This window comes from Euprymna scolopes, chromosome 14, assembly GCF_053919585.1.
Source record: "Euprymna scolopes isolate OS-2025 chromosome 14, ASM5391958v1, whole genome shotgun sequence".
In the NCBI taxonomy this organism is placed as follows: domain Eukaryota; kingdom Metazoa; phylum Mollusca; class Cephalopoda; order Sepiida; family Sepiolidae; genus Euprymna; species Euprymna scolopes.
In genome coordinates, this window is record NC_136495.1 from 41,356,713 (window position 1) to 41,378,952 (window position 22,240).

Sequence of the window (22,240 nt, forward strand, 5' to 3'; positions counted from 1 at the left end):
TTCATGAGTCAACCAGAGAGTTAGTGAGTCAGGGTTTCACCCAAGCGTTGATATAGTCAGTTGGGGAAGAGAGTCCCTTAGATACGAATGAGGGGGAGAAGTAAGAGAGAATACATAGAAAATGGAAAAGAGAAGGAGGTTTGGATGGGGAAATATAGATTATATGTACTTAGACTTATAATTTATGATTAAGAATAAATAGAATAAAATTAATTAAAATAAAATTAAAAGTAACATTAATTATAAAGGAGAGAGGAGATTGCTTGTTAAAATAGGAAGAGAAGAAAAGGAATAAAACGGAAAAGCGAAAATATTTCGGAATTAGAAAGAGAAACCGAAAGGGATAAATAACGAAAACAAGTGTGTCAAACGAGTGTCAATAGGGGGCAGTAGTAGCATAAATTGCACGTGCTAATGCAGTCATACATCGGTAAGAAGTTTGTTGTGTCCAGCTACTGTGGTGGTGGTAGATTGAAAAATATACGTCCAGTTTAAAGGAAGGCGCACAATGAATTTAAGATAATATCTTTTATATATATGAAAGGGGTAACGATTATAATTTGATTAATAGTAAATAACGGATAAAAGTTGATAAGATAATTATTATTTTTACTGATATCACTAATGGAAAAAAAGATAAAGAACTATTATTTTATTATTACTATTATTATTATTAGTAGTAGTAGTAGTAGTAGTTGTAGTAGTAGCAGTAGTAGTAGTATAAAAATAAAAACAAAAATAAAATAAAAACTAATCCTTTTCATAGAACACTCTACACTCTAATCCTGATTACGCTCATATATATTATAACTTTCAATACGTTTCTTTTAGTTTGCATTGACTACATTTACGCAAGTGTTCAATTTCTTACTTTCTTTGTCTGTCAAATAATTTACTCCGCTACATTACAAATGTTCTCTTTGTTACATTGCCTTCAAAATATTATTTGTTATATATAGATTTTTTTTTAATATAGTTGTTTGTTTCTTACGGTTTAGTCCTCTTTTCAGGAATCATTTTCCATGCTGCTTGTATAAGAACCTTTTTATGTACTTTTTTTCCTTAGCACCATCCAGACCATTTTCTCTAAACTGACGACTTCTAGAAGTTGTAGGCTCTGCTTAATAAGATAATCTATTTTAACTTTGGCGGAGACAAGTAGTTTTCAAGATATAATATCATGCATTATATATTGTAATTCACTGTTCTATACAGGCGCGATAAAAAAGTGTACTACTCTCAGCATGACACTGATACCCATTCCCACTTTTTTTGTTATAGTCTTTGTGAGTGGGTATGCTGACAACATGTATCAACATTGAACTTGCGGTAAATACTGTGGTAGCCCCCCCACTAATACAACTAATACAATTGGGGTGTCTATCTCGAAAGCCGTTTATACCATTATTAGGTTTGTCGTGTCTATTGTATACGACATTCTTTACATGAGGAGGTTAGGGGTGTCTATTCCTAACCCCGTTCCTAACATTAGGTCGTCGGGGATTGGCCACCAACCACAACCGTATTTTTTTTTAAAAGGAGGCGTGGCAGATTCCACCGGTCAACGGTGCTTAACGGGTCCTGCTAGATGACAATGAATTACTTTCCATCATTATAGCACGTTCTCCTTGAGAAAGTAATACTTTTTCACAATTTGTATTACCAATAGAGTTCAATTTACCCGAATATTTTTTTTTCAGAATAAGTGTCTAGAATATCATTAGCTGGTAAAAGTATATATTTGTATCTTTTTTAAGCGTGGTAATACGGAAAGCACCCGAACATAGTTTCCAAATTTTTCCATCAATAGATCATAAGACAATCTCACTATATTTTATATAAAATGTTTCTTCTCTGTTGATGAATGGAGGCAGATTAGTAAAATAAACGACAATATGAGGAGTTCAGCAGAAAAGTATTTATCAACATGACATTATTAAACAACGGCACATAGTCATGCTATCAGATTATCGGTCGAGTTATATTAGTATGTATTCGGGCGTTTCTGAAAGTGTGGGTTTTCGATCAATAGGATTACTAAAAAATGTGTAAAATACAAATTAAAGGAAACAATGTTAAGTAATGCAATAAAGATACAGTCGTTGCTCAAGAAAAAAACTTCAAACACGTTCCGATTATAATCTTAGAGAGGTAAAAATATTTGTGATGTCGTTTTAGTCCATTTGGGTTGGAACTGATATCGATAGTGTGCGATTTCTATTAATGGGCACTTTTCAAAAGGAAGAATGTAAAAAGAACATCTACGCAAGAAGGACTATTATAAAGATCCACCTTGTTTTAAATGAGCAAGTCTCGGACCAACATACGGATCGCTATTCTAAAAAAGAAATACAAACGCATCGTAAGATGCTATTTCACATTTCAACTTGAAACCACTACGAACACATCATTTCAAACTTAATTGAGAGAAAGAGCGTCTAAAATTCTATTTTAAAATGAAACTTGAATGATAAACTTAACTCCAATTACAAAAATAGCACATACAGATAGACGATATTTAATATTAATCTAATGTAACCACGTTTATAAGTTTGATAAACAAAAGAATTATTAGTTTCAAACATAAACCTCGCGGATAAATACAAATTTAATTTCAAACATCATCATTACACTAGTATTTCCAATTTTAGTATGACAGAACAACCAATTCCTCAAAACTTTAACATATCAAACTGTTACTTTCGTAAAGAGAAATCCTGTTCATTCTGATGCCTTTACCCGCTGACACCATAGTATATGATGTTATGAATTATAAGAAAGGAACTTCCGAAGGGACTTTAACCGTGATCCTCGTCATAGATGGCCTGTCAGCTGGAAAATGACGTTATCGCTATAGGTCCTAGCAAAGAAGATAAGTGGAATACAGACTGTCGATTATGAGCAGACATTTTTTTTTACAGAAAGCGTTAGAAAACTTCAAAATTGGATTAAAAAAGATAAACATGATACTTTGTACTGAAACTCATCCAATATTAATAATAAAAATATTAATAATAAAAAACGAATTTAAAGGGAGAAAATTTGTTAAAACGTGTTTAGAAAAGGAATATGATTTGATTTGTATGTAACTGAAGTTTATTCAATAGAAATAAATAAAAATGAACAATAAATATTTTTTAAAATCAAAAAACAATATTTTAAAAATTAAAACTGAAAAATACGATAAATTAGTTTAACTAAAATACGAAAAATAAATTAGTTTAACTGAAAAACGAACAATAAATTAGTTTAACTGAAAAACGAACAATGAATTAGTTTAACTGAAAAACGAACAATAAATAAGTTCAACTGAAAAACGAACAATAAATTAGTTTAACTGAAAAACGAACAAAAAATTAGTTTAACTGAAAAACGAACAATAAATTGGTATAATTGAAAAACGAACAATAAATTAGTTTAACTGAATAACGAGCAATAAATTAGTTTAACTGAATAACAAATAATTAGTTTAACTGAATAACAAAGAATAAGTTAAAAATTAAATTCAAACAAATATTAGTATAAACAAAGTTATTAAGGCGGACATATTTCCAACATTGAATATTAAAACTTTTTAAAAATCTGTTGTAGAATTTAATTAAAAGTTGGAATTTTTCTTTTTCTGATTTTTTAAACTTATATTGTCATACTCTTTGCGACAAAAAGTGTTTATAATGGAATTCGATTAACTCCATATCAGCATTTTTTTCAATTTGCTGAATAGTGTGACCCTCATAGCAAGAATCAACATGAAATAATCGATTTGGATCAGCCAAAATATTTAAAGTTATGCACATGGCTAATTTTCTCTGATGATTCGAATGTAAAAAAGAATCGCATATTGTAAGTTTGTTTATAACTATATAATGATATAAGACAACATTATTAGTTATATCGTTTGGGTATAGCAGAGAACCTCTGTTAATACTCTGAAAGTAGCTGTTTAATTCAGCTATTTCTGCAACAGCCTCTCTCCCGGATATTAAATATTTGCAGCTATTGCATTTCAGTTTTTGAAAGCTGCATGACAGCAATAACCTGCTAAGTATAATATAACAGGAAATACTTCCTTGCATTGATTAACACCATCTTCTGTTACATCTATGTTAAATCTATAAACATGTAACTCTTGCTCCCTTGTCATTTCATCCCAGTTAGTTTCTTTTAAATTTTTCAATTCAATAGTTCGATTATTAATTGGTAAGCTCAATTTTAAAACTGACAACGTTCTGAGTTTTTTTTTACATTCATACACCTGACATCGATATATTATACTAATCTCCATTAAGTTGTCGATACGCGCCAAACCTTGACTCAAGGTTTTCTGTCTGAAACTTTCATGGTAATACATACACCATGTTCAGTACATTTATACAATATTTAGCCAATTCTAAAATTGCGTAAGTAGTATGGTGCAAAGCAGTATACGTTTCCATTGTTAACTTACCAGTTCTTCAAGGAATTCTATTCCAAGTTTCTAATCAGTCACGTAACACATTTAGGAAACTATAATTATCACTATTTAATGTAAGTGGATTATCATGTTTATTACGAAGTCGACAACCTTTATATCGTGTTTTTACATTCAGTATTGTCCACCCAATATAAAATATTTGAATGTATTCTGCGATTTCTGCATAATTTGGCAAGCAGTCCTGTTTTCCTAAGGTTAGAAAACCTTCAATAGTATATTCGTTGAAATTTTTCAAAACCAAATTAAAATTTAACCTTTCAAAAGTAGTCAGAGAAAGAGCTTTTATAGTCAAATTATGTTTCACAAGTGATTGAGATTCTAGGGCATAAAGTTTATGTAAACTAGAAAATGGAACACTTTGGATGTTATCTAATTCATGATTTCCATTATAACAACACTTTGGGAACATCATGCATTTACGTTCATCTTTTTGGCCAAGCAAATTGTTTCTAATGCATTTTAATATATGAACTAAGTCGAATAAGAAGAAAAGAAGGCTAGACGTTCTAACTGGATGGGGACATACAATTGAAAGCTTTAATGGGCTACAAAAGAAAGGCATAGCTTTTTTATTTATAACATTATTATCTGTTATAACAGATAATACCTTAAACCCTATATCTTCTAAACCAATTGTTACACGTTTAATTATGTCAAATAAGTTCTCAGCTAGAAGACATTTAGTTGGCATAACATGCACAGCGTCCTTATATTGTGAGAATACACTGCTAAGCATAAAAGCAAATGCACTTGTGGCAGGTTCATTGCTGTTGTTAGCTAAGCCAACAATATTACCAACTTTATAATCAAGATAAGGTTTGAGATGTATTTCATCAACAAGTAAAGCTACTGTAATGTCATTCTGCATTAGTAACTTGAACTTACTTTTAATATACATTAGAAAATTGTTATCGTCTTGTTCAATGACAGGATTCATAGAAGTTGATAAGGTTAATCTTCGAATGGTTGAATAACATGGTAAAATTACATTTTTAGTGTATCTTAACAGTCTGTACCCTCTAGAGGAGCAGCTATATAATAAGGAAGAAAATACCATCATTTCACTCGAATAATTAACCTTATTCATTGTCATTACGTTAATTTGTTCATATATGAACTTAATAGCATTAAAATATTTAAATGATTCATCTTGCACTAATATTAGAAGTGTTCATTTCCTGTTCTTCGATGCGCATTCTTTTCATGTTTTCCATCAAAACCTGCAGAGTATTTTCCTCTGTTACATGTTTAGGAATTCTATACTACCCAATGGCACTCATTTCTACATCACTACAAAATACTCTAACGGCCAAGTTCGGTTCTATCACCATAGACATTTTTATTTTTTGGCATGGGCATCTCTTTATATGGCATATAATGATGGTATTGTCTTGCCTAATAGAAGTCCAATAATTTTTATCTATAAACGTTAATTTTTTTTCTAAATCATCAATATTATGGAAAGTTTTATGTTTCCGTAACTCTAACTCGTCAGAAACACTTTCACATAATGCATGCTTAAGACCAGTATTTTCTAAACGCATTTTCTTTGCGTTAGGAGACTCTCTAAAAGTGGTTGATGACGATAAGTAGGAGGGACAGTTTGGTAATATTCGAGGAATAGCACCATCCTTAAGATAGTGAGTTTTTAATTTAACACTAATTGTCTTTCCTGTCCTTTCATCAAATGCTGATGCATCTCGCTGTATGTCTTCAGGTCGAAAATGAAGTTCACTTACCTAAAGAAATAATTTAAAAGAAAATTGTACTATGTTTGACTAAATGCAAAAAAAAGAAGAAAATTACATGACAAAAAACGATAAAATAAAAAAGTGTTTCTACACTTTATTGCCGAATTGGAGACGCCATTTTTCCACGCACTTGTAATACAAGTCTAGGGGAGACATCATTATGGCCGAAAGAATAAATTTACCAAAATAAATATTTATTACTTCCGGAAACGTTAAATTAAACTATAATTATCATTTATTACTTCCAGAAACTTGGTAAACCGATATTACTGGAGAAAATGAATCTTGAAAATTCAAAAACATGTTTAAAATTATTTATTGTTCGAAAAAAAGAAAACAAAACAAAAAAATCTATTTTATAAAAGTCCAAGTTTGCTTTAAAAGTAAATAAAGATAGTGAAAGAGAACATATATCCGTAATTGTTTAATTGGAAATGTTTCGATGTGATTAATGAGAACGGAAAAGTTTTTCATGGAACATTTTTTATTATTAAAAACAGAAAATTGAAATGACATATTCATAATAGTTTAAACTGGGCGAGCGCCATTTGAAAACCAAAACAAAACCAACACATTTATTAGCTTTTTTGTTTGTTTATTTTTTTTTTGTTGTGCGTATGTGTATGCATTTTTATTCGAACAAATAAATAAATAAATAAATAAGTTTAAATTTTTTTTTTGTACTGTCAAGATTCATTTTCTCCAGTAATATCGGTTTACCAAGTGCCTGGAAGTAATAAATGATAATTAATTTTAATTAAACGTTTCCGGAAGTGATAAATCTTTATTCTGGTAAATTTATTCTTTCCCTTTCCGGAAGAAATCGTTCGGCCATAATGATGTCTCCCCTAGATTTTGATAGCAATTGCGTTAAAAAAAATAGCGTCTCCAATTTCGGCAATAAAGTGTAGAAGCACCTAAAAAAATAGGTAAATGTACAGAATTAGTCCACCCTTGAAAAATCCTTTTAAATTACCACTTATATGGATTTTCGGGGGTGCTGAAAACGAAAATAACGGCAAACTAGTAGTTTCTAAGATATAAAGAGATGTTAGTTAAAAAAGGGGAGGGATAATTTAACCTAAAACGACCACTCACTTTATGACCAATTTTTTTTTTTTACATGGGCAAAGAGCATTTTTTTAAAAATTACATTTTCGCCTCAAACAAGGCGAAGTGCCTCTTTGATGTAGGAATGAACATAACTAAACGTTAAATGAGCACCTACAGTTGACCCCCTCTCCCCGACAAAAATTATGTTTGCACTTTTTGAAAAGGGGTGCTCACTTTACGTTAAACTGTGTTCATTGTACGTTGACTCCTAACCTCCAACATAAAGGTGACCCTACTTATTTTTCTTCGCTTTTATTTGTTAAAAAAGAAAGCGCCCTAAAGACGATGGCCATAAAGTGGATGCTCATTTTACGTTAAATTTTTATAGAAAAAGTGATCCCCCATTTTTTTAAACTAACATTTCTCTATATCTTGGAAACTACTCGTTTGTCATAATTTTAAACCTTATTTTCATTCACAGCGCCACTAGCAGTATCAGAATTTTGGGAGAATTTTTGACAACCCTAACACAAAACTGCGAATAACATATACAAAACTCGTAATTCTTCCGTTTAAAGTGGGTTGTTTATTTTCTTTATGGAATATACTTCCAAAATTAACTATTAAAATTGTTTAAAAAATAATAGAAATATTTTTGTTATTGCCGGCATTTTGTAAACACATTTTTTTAATAAAATAATAATATTTCTATTATTTTTTTTAACAATTTTAATAGTTTATTTTGGAAGTATCTTCTCCAAAATTCTGACACCAACAGGGTCACGACATTTACCACAAATAATTATTAATAAGCTTTTGGGATAACAAAAACAGAATACACTTTAAAACAAAGTTTAATCTATTTCATGCTGATATAAATATTGCACAGTTGAACTAAAAAGTTAAATGATTTTTCTTATTTAGAATTATTAAAACAAGGTATTCTGTTTTTACGATATTGCTTTTATTAAATTGTTAGGTGAAAGTACATAATATTTTCACTATACTCCCCATTTTAAATAAGTTTCTAAATAATAACTTATTATTTCAGCACATAGCTTAAATTATATGTGAAATTACTTTTTATATTCATACCTTCATTTTTATTTTAAAATACGTTCTAAAAATAAATAAATAAAATAAAAATTTTAATTTTAATTTCTCAAACATTTTAACATTAACTCTGCTATATTTAGATGGAGTAAAATCCTTTCTTTTTATTGCATTAATCCACTGGTAAATTTTTTCCTTTTTGGGGGGGGTGGGGGAAATGAAAACACGGTAACTTTTGGTCCATGTTCGTAGTTACCTCGGCATTTTGGAACTATACATCTCGACGGCATGTTTAAATTTATTTAACTTTAAAACAACTTCCGGTTTAGTCATCACCCACGTGACCAAATTTCAACAGACCGATTTTCATGATGTCACCAGACTAAATTATAGTCGTCGCTAGGCCATCAGTTACGGTAGCCACGCTTTAACGTGCTACATTTTTGCGTATGATAGTGACTATTTCTGCCTGAAAATTAAATGAACATTGAATAAATTTGTATTTAGTGCCCAATAGCTGTGAACATTTTGTATCAGCAGGTTTTATAATTTACAAAATAAATTATTTAATGACTCTTTTAATGCCGCTTATTTTCTGTTTTTTAACTTATCGATGTTTCGTTTTGATTTGAAAACAAGTGTATTCATCTTTTATTATTTCATTTGAAGCAATATTTAACGATTGCTTTAACTTTGTTCATTTAGTTATTCGTTGTTAGTAGCGAAAAGTTTAAATGTTCAGTATTTGTTTTTATCTGTCATTTAAACACTTGTTATGATAATATTAATATTGTGATATATTATGTGGATCAAATAGGTTGATATAAAATTAGAATAGAATAGATTATGTTATATTTTAATGCATAATGAAAAGAGAATTACTCCAACATTGTCCACAATTTAAAAAAAATATAATAACTTAAGTCTTTAAAATCCATAAAACCTGTGAATCTCAAATGCAGCAACAACATAAAATTTACTATTTCTTAATGAATTGATTTTTGTTTTAGTTTTATTTTTTTATTTAACATTAAATAAATTTCAGTTTACGAATTAATCAGATCGGGATATTTCTATTCCTTATTTGTAATATAATTTGTTAAAGTTTTTCTAATCTTAAAAATAAAGCTTCCACTCATAACATCGCTTGCACTAAAATGCGAGACGTCACGACTCATCGCTATATCCTTCCTTTTACGAAGGCTATGATAACACATGGTAACTGGCATGGCAATACATGTTTGTTAACGTTATTAAATAAGATAAAGAAGCATAATAGTGTAGAACAACGTGAAAAAGTGGTGGCAAAGTTTAAATAAATATCACATAAAATAGTAAACAAAGATTTACATGCAATTAATAGTATATGGAGTATATAATTCAGCGTGACATTTGTCTGCTTATTTAAAATAGAGTTGGATTGAGAAGACCGTTTAAGGAATTATATCGTCAAATGCATCATAAACGACTAAAATATATTTGTTTGTGATAAATGGATTCATGACTATATTCAACTATAGTGGGCTGCGCTTGTTCCGAATGGAGATACAGATTCGTGTATAAAGGATGTCCATTTAGGTCTCGCAGGATCTGACTATTTAGCAAACCGTATTCAGGCATGATAGAAAGCTGAAGATGCACAGGCAAGCCACAATTTACAAGTTAGGCTTGACTGTCAAGATCTAATCACTAGTTGTGCAACTTTGATAATGATCGCCGCACATTATTTAATCAGGTAGTATGAAGAATAACTAAGGGAGTCGATAATAAACCATCAGAGTCAGCTCGTTAGAAAAGTCGTTTTAGCATTAGGAACGAGTTGTGATGTTAAGGACTCTACTAGTGATAGGAATCCTGATTATCCGATAAGAGCAGCAATGATAGAACACTTCAGCTTCCGAAGATTGGCAGCCAAGTATGGTCAAGTTTCGGACCCACCGATGCGAGAAATGAAACTAATTCTGCTTGTTAGTAAAACTGAATGAAATGAGCCGCGAACCGGTACAATTTATGATTAGGTTACCGCGCACATGATGGATTCATCTGTTTACAGCTTGTTTGAGTCTATATTTATCATAAATAGGAGCGAAACAAGAAATAAATTACTGATTTTTAAAAATGTTTTTCCTATCAGAGAGTTTATTTCACAGCTCATTTAGAAATGGGGAAGGCGTAAGCCTAAAGAATAAAAGGCTATGCATACTTTGATTCTGCAATTAATTACAACAATGATATAAAGGAAGGTTTTGAGTTTATCTTCTTTCGTTAACATTTCTGATCATTTTGTTCTAGCTGTGAACTGCGAAGCATACCAAAAGCTAGATATGTGTCCACTATTTCTAACAGAGGAATCGTTTTAAAGATTCAAATTGTCCCTTGCAGTGCAATTGTTTACACGTTCTTACACTTGGTTCACTGGGTATGTTTGCCATGTAATGAGTGTGTGTTCAGCTTTAAGTTGGATACAACTAAATGAACACAAATTGTTTGTATATTCTTGAACGAAAACGTCTAGGTTAAATAATATCTAAATAAAAAAAAAACATGTTCATGATTTCAGAGTCAACTGGGTCAGATTTCCTGGGGGTTAGACAGTTTTTGCAAATATTCGCTATCATGTATAATAGTTTGGAAAAGCAAATACCGACTCATTCCCCGAAAAAGTTAATTCTAGAATTTTTTTTCAGAATTTATATAAGCGACTTGTTTTATGTATCGTTTTATAACGTTCTTTTCTGTTTGATTGTTCTTGAAAGAAAGAATAAGAAGAAACTTAGAAAGTATTGTTAAAGTGGTGCTCTAGATTCTAGGCATGTCTAAGTCAAAGTCTCTTGAGGGCCACAGGACTCGATTTGTATTTTCATGTGTGCCGCAAAAGTTAAGCACATTAAATAATTGGGGGGTATTTTATTTACAATTAAAAAATATACGGGCAACTTCAAGTAATAGCGTAAAGGTTGTTATAAAGAATATAACGGAGGATAGAAAGAGGGAGGGAAAAGTGAAAATTACTTCGAAGAGTAGAGAGATATGTTTAGCAAATTATGTTAAACATGTTAACATATTTTATTTTATTTTAGTGAACCTAACAACGCAGGGTAGCCTTATATATAACAATTGCTAATATAACTTGCAGCTTTTTCGATTTCCATAGGTGCGTGAAAACTATTATGATTATTGTGTAAACGAGTTGAATAGTTTGGCGATTGAAACAGCCATTCTTCTCTCTTTCAGAAACATATTTCGTTATATATAAATACACTGCTGCTTTATGGATCACTTCTTGTGTGAAGTTGGTAAAAAGAATGTATAAGTGGAACCGAAATGTTTTTAACCCTATCCATAACGTTAACTCAAAGATTAGAATTAGTTTAGCAAAGGCTATTTGTTTCGGTCGGTTGCATAATTACCAAAATATGAGTGATTTTGAAAGCAGTTCACGTAGTTAACAGATTGCTCAAAAAGATTGTTAGGAATGCTAACGGACATAATGCATTCTAAATTAGAGCTACGCTATGAATATTATCATACGAGTGTACACGTTCAAAACTATTGAGAAATTATACTACGCAAGTGTTGAATTCAAGCTAATAAACCAAAGAAAAAACAGAGATGTATGAATCTTTATATGTAGAAAAAATGAACGTCTCACAATATAAATTGATTTCGAGGTTATTCAACTTGTTATTTGCTTTGCTAATACACATAACATGGAGTTTAGCAGTTAGTTTTACTTGCTAACCCTGGTGTGAATATATATATATATATATATATATATATATATATATATATATATATATATCTGTGTGTGTGAGTGTGAGTGTGAGTGTGTGTCGTGTGTGTGTGTATGTGTGTGTGGGCATAGTTTATATTCTTTACCCTGTTAATTACACCTTTAGATCACCTTGATTGAGGATGCGAGGTTCATGCCAAATTGATCGTTGAATAAGATTAATTTGTGTTCACTTTTGCAAGAAATAATTATCTTTATATTATCTATTGATCCTAAACTCTGCATCGAGTGTATACCATAATATTTATTTTTCTGCATCTTATAACAAATAATTATAAAATTTTACAGTCAGACCAATCTATAACTTCTGATGCGACGTCGAACGCTAACTAGAGGGAAGTATATATATATATATATATATATATATATATATATATAATATATATATATATATATATATATATATTGTATTTATTTGCTTCCCTACAAAAGCAAATAAAGCACAAGACCATATTTAATGTGGGGTAAAAACCAGCTCCCCAAACAGTAGGCAAAAAGGGGGCACTCTGGTTACCAAAAATAATAATAGTCCCAGTATAGAGGGTTTCCCCTCCATTGACTTATATATAATAGCAGTTCAGCCCGGCTTTACACGGGGCCTGTGTACTGGTCATAACTTTATGTGAATATGTATATGTTAAAAAGTGTACATATGCACCATAACGCCTTTCTATAAAAAAGTTAGTACAGACAGCAGACGTATTTTTTTTTTAACTTGGACCTCGATTTTAACCCCTTAACATTTATGACTATATAGTTATATATATATATATATATATATATATATATATATATATATAGTTAAATAGATAGTTATACATAGGTATATATATATATATATATATATATATATATATATATATATATAGTAAAATAGATAGTTATACATAGGTATATATACACTTGTGCCCGATATTATTCATACCCCCCCTTGAAAATTGAGTTTAGTAGGTGTAACTTTGTAAGAATTTATTGTTTACGTCCATATTGATACATATTCTTAATAAACCTCTTCTGATCATTTTTGTCATTTTAAAATCTCGGGATACTTGTAATAAAAGAAATATACAGCTATTTATAAAATCTGCAATGTTCAAAAATAATCATACCCCCTTATTTTTTCAGTATTAAACGAGTTTCTGACTGTTTGTTTCCTGTTTGATTCTTATTTTGAATGCTTTTATACAAATTTTGATTAATTTCATTTCGTTTTTTGCATTTTTCAGAAATTAAAATGATATCAACTGAAAACCAATAAAAGAATAAAAATTATTAGAATGGGGAAGAAAAAATAGCTTAGTAATGATATTAGGACTAAAATTGTGAATTCACATAAGGATGGTTTAGGTTACAAATCAATTTCCAAGAAATTTGAGGTCCCTACAGCAACAGTACAGAGCATCATCAAAATATTCCAGAGCCACCACACAACAAACAACTTGATTAGTAGAGGAAGGAAAAGGAAACTGTCTGCTAGAGCCACCAGGAATATTGTAAGAAGTGTTAATGCAAATCCAACCACCACTACTAAGGACATTTTAGAAAATCTGGAGTCTTCTGGCATAAAAATATAAAGGCAAACATTGCAAAGGACTCTGCATGAAAATGGTCTGAAAGGAAGAAGACCAAGAAGGACTCCATTGCACACCGGAAAACACCTTGCAGCACGTCTAAAGTTTGCTAGAACCCATGTGAATTCTCCAGAGTCCGTTTTCTCAAGTATTTTGTGGACTGACGAAACAAAAATTGAATTGTTTGGCCATATGGATGCTTCTTACGTTTGGAGGAAGAAAGGAGAAGCTTACAACCCAAAGAACACCATACACACGGTGAAACATGGTGGTGGTAGCCTAATGTTTTGGGGCTCCTTTTCGGCTAGTGGTCCAGGTAGTTTAGTCAAGATAGATGGAACCATGAAGAAGGAGCAATATTTTGAGATACTCCAGAAAAACATTAGACAGGATGCGGAGAAGCTCCATTTAGGACCAAACAGGGTCCTTCAACAGGATAATGATCCAAAACATACTGCCAAAATAGTCAAGAAATGGTTTGAGGATAATCAAATTAATGTTTTGGAATGGCGTAGCCAGAGTCCCGACGTGAACCCTATCGAAAACCTCTGGCACATATTGAAAACTGAGGTTAAACAGCGGAAACCTAGAAATTTGAGGGATTTGGAGAACTACTGCATTGAAGAATGGTAAAAATTCAGTGTTGATGCTTGTAAAAACCTTGTTGATAAATATCCAAAACGGTTACAGGCAGTTATTAAGAATAAAGGGCATGCTATTGACTATTAGTAAGAGAGGTATGAATAATTTTGAACTAGTGCCATTATTGCTTTTCTTTGTATAATGTTTCAAACTTGCATAATTTATTTATTTGTTGAGTTTAAATTAAATGCTTATGCTTGATTTATTGTTTGAAATCCCTTTAATATTGTCTACCTTCTGGTTTGAGCAATATTCTTATAGAAATCTCAAAGATCCGAGGGGTATGAATAATATCGGGCACAAGTGTATATGCATATATACGTGGTTATATATATAGTTATGTATAGTTATATATAGATATAAATATATTGTTATATATATATATAGTTATATCAAGTCATATGTATTGTAATATCCAAGTTATATATATATATATATATATATATATATATATATACATATATATATATATAGTTATATATATAGTAATATATAGTTGTATATACAGTTACATATATAGTTATACTAGCATGGGTGCCCGGCGTTGCCGGGGTGTTTGGAGGTGTATGCTGAGCAAAAAAAGGGAGTAATTTTTTAAACTTTGACCCCTATTATGACCCCTGAAAATTTAATGTTTTGGCCTCAAATCAAGTTATTAAGTTACATCCGTGTCCACGGAACCTAAATCTAAAATTTCAAGTGTGTAGACCCAAAATTGTCGGAGAAGTTTGGTAGAGTTCTCAAAGCTCAAATAGTTGAACTTTGACTCCTTAATCGCCAAATTTCTGTATAAATATATGTATATATATGTTTATATATATATGTATATATATGTGTATATATATGTATATATATATGTATACATATCTATATATAGTTATATATATGTAAATATATCTGTATAGGTATATATACATATATATGTATATATATGTGTGTATACATATGTATTTATATGCATGTATATGTGTATATATATCTATATATATATATCTATGTATATCCATCTATATATGTATATATATGTATATAAATCTATATATATGTATATATATATGTGTGTGTGTATATATCTATATATATATATATGTATGTCAGGTCCTGTCATATGCTACTGATACCATGTAACCCAGTACTACCTGCCTCATGGTCGGGTCACCTGCGACTAAACTGGTTCCCCCACCAGACTTGTTTGGTGAGGAGGGCGGCTCGTCTCCTTGAAGGATTAAAAACAAGACCTTCCAAAGGGCGAATAAACTCTTTTTCTGGGTCAACGGCCATCTTGCACCGTTTATATATGTGTGTGTGTGTGTGTGTGTGTGTGTGTATATGTGTATTCGGGTGGAGAGGGCACCCGTAAGCCCTGGTTAAGGCAACCTTTCTAGGAGAAGCAAATCTCTGATTTAAAAAACCATGAATCGGAAGACCATTACCCGCATTAAGCTGGTCTGCAGTTTAATTTGTTGCTGGCTATCTTGCTCTTGCTTGTTGCTGGATCTCAACGTTTTGAACCGAGAGAGAGACTTAGCTGTCGTACAAAGCTAAAACTCTGTAACATCATCTTTGTTTAGATACTCCCTCAGATATTTGGGCTCATGGATTTTAAATGTCTGAGGGAGTGGCACTCGTCCGACAAGACGTTGGAATCATCATAAATGTATATAAATCTGTAAATATATATCTATATATGTGTATATATATGTATATATATATGTATATATCTATGTATATGTATATTTATATCTATATATATATATATGTGTATATATGTATACATATATATCTATATGCATGTATATATATGTATGTATATATATGCATATATATGTATATATATGTATGTACATATATGCATATATACATATGTATATATACATATAGGTATATATAGGTATATATATGTATATATACATCTATGTATATGTATATATATATGTGTATATATATGTATATATATGAATATGTATGTATATATGCATATGCATATATGTACATATATGTATATGTATATATATATATGTATATATATGCATATATATACAAGGTTTTTTTTTAATATAGATCCATAGAATCTTGTGATAAGTGTTTAAGTGTGAACAGATACGCAATAATAAATGATGGGGTTTATTTCTTTTTTTTTACTTTTATCATATTTTGCTTTGGTTTTGATACCCCCAAATTAGAAGCTATCTCTTTACACTCCTTCTTTTTCATAACCTATCATACTTTCATAAAACAGAGTCACTTTTCTGTAGGCTGTTTTTGAACCCAGTCAACGACGGATACTTTAGCTAGTATATATATATATATATATATATATATATATATATATATATATATATATATATAGTTATATATAGTGTTATATGTATAGTTATATATATATATATAAATAGTTATACATGTATAAATAGTTATACATATATATAGTTATATATACTAATAAATATAGCTATATATATTATATGTATAGATATGTATATATATGCATATGTATATATACGTATATATGTATATATGTATATATTTGTATAAATATGCGTATATATATGTATATATGTATATATATATGTGCATATGTGCATGTATATATATGTATGTATACATGTGTATATATGTATATATAGGTTTTTATATATGTATATATATGCATATATATGTACATATATGTATACATATGTATATATATGTATATATATGTATATATGTGTATATATATAAGTACATATATATATATGTATATATATATTTTTATAAATAAATAAGTACATATATATATGTATATATATATATATTTATAAATATACTAGCTGTACCCGGCCACGCGTTGCTGTGGCTCATTTTGTTAAAATGGAACACATGTGAAAGTAGAGAAAAATCTGATTCTCTGTTTCAAGAGAATGTACAAATTATTTGTTTTAACAAATGTTAAGAAAATAAACAGAAAAATACTTCCATCATTAATTATGCAAAAAATAAATAAAATGTTGATTTAGTGTTTCAATATGCTTATAAATTGCGATTAAACTTGCTTAGTATGCACTTTTTAGGGTTGTTGTAAAAATGAAACGGAAACTTTAATTTCGCTTCGTTTTAATCTGTCGGAATTTTTTAATCGCGCCCCCAAACGAGTATAATCAAAAAAGTAACATTCAACAATTGTACTTTATATTTATAAAACACAAAATATTTATTTAAAAAAAAAAAATTTTTTTAAAAGTTAATAACGAAAGGGAAATAATTCCATTTTTAAACGAAAAAGTCAGTTTACCTAACTTACTGTATGAATGCTATTTTTTAAGCAAGAAAAAAAAGGTAAATATACAGATACGCTACTACAGAACACCGTAATTGAGGTCGCTGACAACGAGTCTGATAGTAAAACTTGGGGCAAGGTTACCGTTTGCATGGTATTTACCCCTGAACCCACGAACTTCTTTCCACCATTTTGCAGCTTCCGTTTATGCACCGCGCATGCACGCTGTAGCATAAACGACGGCTTCACCAAGCAAACTACGTTGGTGGGGGAGGGGATTTTTTTCCAGGACATAGAATTTTCTAATTTTCAAAAATACATTATAGCGCTCTTTGGGTGGAAAATTTAAAATTAGCTGAAAAAGAAAGAAAATAAGAAAAGGAAAGCACACCAAGTTGGAGTGTGGTGGGGGTAATTTATCTGGGTTTTTTAAAATTTACCTGGAACATCGAATTTTCAAATTTTCCGTAAGTAACGCACCGACATTTACCAATTAGAACACCATTTAACATTTTCCGAAGATTTTACTTTGTACATTGGGGGCGCGAGCGGGGGGGGGCGATGTGATGCTGGCGCGCGCCCCCACATCACCTCCCCAAACAAATTAGGGTGGTCGGTGTTCTGTAGTAGCGTATCTGGATATTTACCAAAGAAAAATATTTAGGTTTGACTATAAATTCCTAAACTCATTTCACCCTAAATAATTTAGGTGAATGAAATAGGAATCTAATTGAATCTTTAATTTCCTGAATGGTATGCGAGAATTACGGACTTTAGGGGCTTGTTTTTGTAATGTTACTGTAAACATTATTTTGTATTGTTACAAATTACGATGCTTTAAAAGAAGCAAAAATAAATTATTGCGTTTTTTTATTTACTACTGAAAACCATAACTTTAGTAGTTATTTTTTGTTTAAACTAACTTAAATCATTTTCACTAAGAGTTAAGTAAAGATAATTCGTTCATTATATTCTGCGATCATTATTTGAAGACTACTGCAATTTTCATTAAAATTCGTTAATTTCCTGATTTTTGGTGATTTTTTAAGTAAAGGGAGGAGTCAAAATGTGTATAGACTTTGAGCGTCGGCATTCATTTTGCGACCACGTGTGTTTAATTTAAATTAAAGTTCAATCACATGGTTACATTGTCAATAATAATGTAATTAAACCCATTGAAAATTTACCGATATTGTAAACACATTCTGTTTACATTATGCCTGTAGTTCTTTTTAGTGATGCAATGTTGTCAATTGAAATTTAAAAAAATCCCGCGAGATGAGGAGAAAAATGTCCAGAAAATCGCTAAATAAATATGTTACATTGAATAAAAACACGGAAACTATATCCAGTTTGGAAGAATAGTAACTTACCTTGCCTTTGATAACATTTATTTGTTATATATTTGTTTTTTACAACTTTTCGAATCTATGTGTACAGTAATACAAACCCACTAAACTTCGGAGGTTGAAATCCCCCCCACCTAAAATATATTTGGAAAAATCGATTTTATAGTGAGATTTAAGAATGGTTAGTCGAAAAAAAGGTGAAAAACAAAACAAATAATCAATAAATAATTGTTACCAAAGGCAATAAATGATACTATTTTTACTTACATTGAATATTTTCAAGCGCTTTTTTAATAATCTAATGTGGGTGTGTGGGTGCCAAATACCTCCATATTTTCTAGAATTTCCCGCTAGATTGTAAACGAAATCTCCAGATATAGCAGGAAAACCGCTAAATTGTAACACTGGTCACGTGACAGGAAACGGTAATAAATAATTGTCCCTAAATAAAAAAATAGCCACTCGGTACAAAGAAATCCACCTATTTATCATAGAAAAATTAAGTATAATGTTATAATAAAAAGGAAAAATATATAAAAACACACATGGATATAGTAAACATATTATACAAAAATGTGCAAGCCATCCGTCCAGTGGTTTTTTAGACAATTAATTCCGAACGAACCAACATTTACATTTATATATATATATATATATATATATATATATATATATATATATATACATATATATATAGATAGATAGATAAGTACATATATATGTATATATATATGTGTGTATATATATTTGTATATATATATATATAAGTACCTATATATAGGTATATATGTGTGTATATTTATATAAGTATCTATACATATATGGGTGTGTATATATATAAGTACCTATATATATATGTGTATATAGAAGTACCTATATATATATGTGTGTATATATATATATTTTAGTACCTATATATATATATATATGTATATATATAAGTACCTATATATATATATTTATATATATATATATATATATATATATATATATATATATATATATATATATTGTGTGTAAATCCCCGAAACAATTTTTCATGGTAAACAACTGATGGCCCCTTAACTTATCTTTGGTACTATTTTTAATTCGAGAGAGCAAGTTGATGCAGTGATTGCAGGTTATTAAATGACTTACTGACATTATATTTCGAACGCTAAAAATCTGTCAACTCTCTCTCTCTCTCTCTCTCTCTCTATATATATATATATATATATATATTTGTATATATATACATATATATATATATATATATATATATATATAACAAAATAAACTGTATATTAATTAACTTTTCGTCTTTATTTAATGACACACTGGAGCTGAATACTTGAAGCAAAATAAAATGCAAAATGCCAGTAAAATCTTTAACGATATCAATTCATTTATAATTCGTAAGTGATGCCTTTGTTCTATTTAAGAGGCAGAAAAGCCATCTACGTTTTAAATGTGTATAGCGTTGTTAAGTCGAATGAGTTTGATTTTATCAAAGTTATATAGCCGTTAGACTTTTTAAAATAAATGATGCATGTTTTTTTTCTGTTTGTAATTACTATAGCTTTTATAATTTAAATGTTTTTTCTTAGAAATGCACGCCTGTGGAACTCTGTTTCTCTGCCTTCTTCCCACCTGACAGCAACCTGGATGTCTTCAAGTCCAACGTAAACAAATTCCTGATTAACCACCCCTGAAGTAGACATTTTTATTAAATCCCCAAACTAACGTACTGTACATGCAATAACCCTTATCCCTGAGTGGTTTCCGGGCCTTGATAAGTGGTGATCACCTTGTAAAAAAATGCTAGATATGTAATTAGCTGAAATAAGTGTTTGTTTTGTAATTATTACTCATTGATTGATTGTAAATAGCCACGTATTGCTTACGCATTAAACAACGCGGATGTTTATATTTATTTATATTCTTTTATTAGTAAACTTAGGTTAAAAGGACATAAATTAATTGTTGACACAAGTAAACTAATTTACACCACAGAAAATATTACCAATTATAAATAATATACATATTATCCATCAATGAATAATTATACTAATATCACACACACGCTTTATTAATATTACACATCCCACATTTTAATCATAACGGCTACATTAATTCAAAAAAGAACAAAAATGATCCATATCGATTCAAATGTATAACGACTATTTGACATCAAAATTCATTCCACAAGGTTATATACACTTTGAATGCTTACGTCTTTTTTTTGTTCTGAAATAGAACGAAGACACAATTTTCACATTACAAACACAATAATAATCTTCAAATATTTTACGTTTTTCTTATTTTCTCTGATTTTCCTTCCCGATAAAGTTTGACAATAAAGACGAAAAGTTGATGGATATTAATTTATTTCGCATCTCTCGAATCATAATTTTCATCACACACACACACACACACACAAGCACACACACACACACACACACACACACACACACATATATATATATATATATATATATATATATATACATAGCCGGGTTACTTCCGAAAGAGCTTGTATGTTTGCAATTATCTGTCATTCTAAGGTTACTGACTTTCAATTCACTTGGTGAATACATTTCAAACAAAAAGGAAAGCATAACAAAATGAATAAGTGATTTAATGGTTGTTTATGTCGTGGGGACGCTGGCGGTCAGCACACAAATAACATTAGTCTTAATTTCCTCTGAGAATGGGTCTATTTAACAGCGTCAGTTTCGTTTTGCAAATAGGATAGTCACTTGTCTGGTAAGTAAAAAACACAAATGTTATTTATATCCATCACATAGTTGGTTATTCTACATTTTGATTAAAAAATAGAGAAAAGTTTCACCCGTTGAGTCACCCATTTTGCATAGGAAATAGTGAAATAAGGAAATTGGACTTTATAAAGCTAGTTATATTTTAGAAAATCGAAATTAATCACATCTTGTTCGATGTATTATTTAAAGTAATAGGTTGATAATATAAATAATTCGGATTATATATTCCTATATATAAAATATAGTGCCTAATAACGTGTAGACACCGATTCTCTTTAAATCACTTGAGTTAAACAACGTTGAGCCTAGTCAGTACTAAATGTGTGACTATTTGAGAATAACAGGAGTTGTATAAAAGAGGGCGTATACACCATCCTAGCAAGAACTGCCAACACCTAGTGTCGTTATTTCCCAAACCGGGAGGCACATTCGCCTGGGAGCGTTTATTGATTTTATATTCCCTAGACACTTCCTCTTACTGGTAAAGCGAATTAAACTCGACTAGGGTTGAGTCCGCTTGCTATGACTCCCAATTATGG